The following is a 3,963-nucleotide window of genomic DNA, read 5'->3' on the forward strand; positions in this document are numbered from 1 at the left end:
GTACTAGCATTCTGATCACTAACACTAATTGGATCTTTTACAAAAAAATTTGAAGTCAAAAAGGTATTGCAATGAATTATATATATTTATGCTCTTATTTCACTATTCAAATAAATAATAATAAATCAATGAACAAACTATTAAATCAGTAAAGTCAAACATTTTAATTTCAATAAATTAAGTGAGTTGAGAAGGTGAACTTAAAAAATCGGATTCCAGGAATAAGTTAAATCACATAATATTCTTGTTTATGTATAAGTAATAAAGTTTAACTTACTCCTAATTATTAAATTTTTAACACAAATTAGATGTGATTTATATTTTAAATTCCTTCAAATTTATAATTTTTTATTCTTGAGCTTTATGTGTACTTCCATCGTTTTTTACATAATGTTTAGTTATGGAATGGTTACAATGAAGTCATTATCAATATAATAAAAGAACTATGTTATATATTATCTTTTATATCCAAAGTACACCATAAAAATGTAAACAGAGGAATCCCTTATTTCACATATTTTTGTAGTAATAGAGGATTGATATGAATCATATGAATTAGCAAAAAAAACTATGGCCTACTAACTTGTGGCTACTTAAAACTTTATACTTACAGGTAAAATGTTGCTTTTCATCCTCAGCAAATCCAGTTACCTCACATTTTGTACGGTTAACTCGTACCTTGTTCTTGTATAGATAAAATATAGTAAGAAATACAGTATACGATCGGAAGGTAAAGTTTACAATTGCATACCTCCCTTGTACAAGTATATTCATTAAAAAAAGGTACAAGAGTAAAATACTTACCTCAAACAGAATGATTTATTTTTTTAACCCTCGGGCTGGCAACGTCGTAAATTACGACTCATTTTTTCCCGCCGTGAACTGGCAGAGTCGTAATATACGACTCATTAAACATCGTCTTACTAATTACGTCATAGTTCCGATAATTACCGCTCGAATCGCATAAAAGTTATATCACTTTAATCACAAGATCCCAAGCCTTCTAATAATGTATTCACTTATATATATATATATATATATATATAATATATATATATATATATATAATATATATATATATATATATATGGAATATTTGTTATTTTACTGGCCGCTAAAAGCTCCCGACTACTTCCGCGTGAACGCGACTCGGCAACTATTAGTGCTTTGTATATAGTCTTGTTTTTTTTCAATTCTAATTTCATTTATAAATAAAAGTGTTTATAACTATGTATTTTCTTTTTGTGCATAAGTAAGTGAACATTATGCATATTTTAGATTTTTAAATAAAATTAATTTTGAGTTTTTTTATGGCTTAATAAAAAAAAGTGTTTTTTTGAAAAAAAAAGTTTTGAGTTTTGACCATCAAACATCCACCATTATTTAGGCAAGTCAAATTATAATTATGTTTATATTGTACAACATATTCTGCAGAGTAATTTTGATGTATAACACTTTTGTGTTTTTTTTCAATAATTAATTGTACAGGATAAAAAATTAAAAAAAACTCTGCACAAAGCTTCAAAACAGGGTGCCAGTCAAGGCTCAAATGCGCGCCAGCCGGAGGGTTAATGGTGAGGCCAATCTCCTATTAACCCTTGTTCTCCACTGTCCTATGTGCTACTGGCATGTGTGATGATCTTATCAAAATTGATAATGGAGATAGTGAAATTTATTACATGATTGAATATTCCGTAAGAAATAACTTATTGATACTCATATTTCAGTAGTACAAATTTCTTTTTCAAATACTTTTACTGTATATAATATTATTTATTAAATCATTAAAATGTTACTTCATATATAATACTGATTGTAGGATTAACCATGTTCCAAAGAAAGACAAAGAACATGCGGATGCGCACAGTTCCGTTAATGGCCAAGGCAAATTTTTTAGCTGCTTCGTACAAACGTGATGTTTTGCTCTGTTTTTAAAACAACCAACGTATAGGAAATGTCCACCCTGTTCCTGATTATTTTTAACATATATGCATATTTGAGATGAAAAATAAATCGCCAGAACTAAGAGAGAATTGAATACTCTAATGATAAATAACTGAAATATACTATTATGAATCAACTGATTTTTTTGCACAATATACTGTTTATGATTATAGTAATTGCTTCATGCATGTTCATTAGCGTTAAGAAACCGCTTTAGTAATGATTTTAAAATGTATAAAAAGTAATATCACATTCATGCTTTGATATAATGTCAGATATGAAGTTTCTTAGATTTGTTAAAATAATTATTTCATAATACAAATAAAATAATTGTTTATAGTATAATCTTTGTTTTTTTTTAGGTTGCTTTTATTTTTAACATTTGACTAAGCTTTTGGTAAAAAAATTCAGTTAGTATAAATATCGTAAGTATCATTTGGTTCAACATAATATGACGTATTATAATAATTATAATATATAATAATATAATATAATAAATATTATAATAATTATTTATAAATATTATATTTCATTTCCAAATTATATTTATGCCAAAAATGTTTAAAACATCTTTTGAAGTTATCGATATTGAATACAAAATGATTAAAAAATATAAGAAATTAAATTAATATATAATATTTTTCTTTTAACTGAATAGTTATCACCCTTTTCGTTCAATCATATGTTCTTTAATTATGGTTGCTTTTATTTTTGTTTGTTTATTTTTCATTTGGTTAACTCAATGTTTAACTCTGGAGATAAAATTCTCTTTGATAACGCTAATTCCCCAAATATATTTATCGACTATTTCATCCAAAAAGTCTCATCCATATTTAATTTAATGGCGTCGTTGTATTTATATAACTAACTAATAATTTATTAACCATAATAGTCGTACGAAAGACATCAGCATTATTTTCGTTCCTGATTACTTTTTGGCACTTAAATCAATAGACCTTTTTCTTGGACCTAGTATAATTCATATACCTCAAGGATCTGAATAAACTTTATATTTCAATACGGTGTGAGAGTACGTTTAGTTTATGTATTTTGTTTTGATTCTGTTGTTTTGTTTCCCTTATTGTGGTCCTATTTTATGGCAAATTTAATATTCGAAACAGGTTATTTTTAGAGCCAATATTTATTTGCGAGAATATTGCAAAAATAGAATGACATTTTATTATTTTATACATATTTATATACGAGGTATACTAATAGATATACCCGGCAAGTGAGAATCTGGGTTCAAATATCCCGGCGAAGCAAGCAGTTTTTTGTGATTCAATATTTATTGATATTTTAATCATCTATATTAACACTAATATATAGGCCTAACTAGAATACTGTTTGTGGACTTGATATCCTTCGCCACTGCTACATCAACGTAAGCTCACACTTTAAAACACTTTTCTTCTTTATCCCTTAAATGCATAGAAACTAATCTAAATATTGGATTGAATAAGTATCTGTCTACATAACTACCAGATTGAGGTATTTGTTTAACCTGAAACATTCATATAAAGAGCCATGATATGTATAGCAACATACAATAATATAGCGATCGCAGAAATCTTCTAGAGTTAATGATACAAATTTGCATTAATAATTACTTAAAGGTAAGATAGGAGTACTCCACGCCACGTTTCAGGCCTTTGCTGAGAATTTCAGTATTTTCATTGGGCTTCTTGTGTTACTACATTAAATTTTACAGTTATATGATTTTATTATATTTTTTACAAAATATGTTTTCGTTATTTTTTCTTTGCTGCCATTGTTACCTAGATCGCCTATTTACAATATTCCTCTAACGCTTAACCGAATCCAATACAGAGGTACACATTACCATCTAACTCGTATACTTATCGTACAGAGATACAAGGGAAGAGAGGTAAAATAATTCCAGCCACTTGATTGGTGACCATTGCCAACGCTAAACCAATTATGTAATCCAGAATGTATGAAATGTTATTGATTAATGATTGAATTATAATTTACAAGCTATATCGATTGTAAACAAAG

This window comes from Homalodisca vitripennis, chromosome 7, assembly GCF_021130785.1.
Source record: "Homalodisca vitripennis isolate AUS2020 chromosome 7, UT_GWSS_2.1, whole genome shotgun sequence".
In the NCBI taxonomy this organism is placed as follows: domain Eukaryota; kingdom Metazoa; phylum Arthropoda; class Insecta; order Hemiptera; family Cicadellidae; genus Homalodisca; species Homalodisca vitripennis.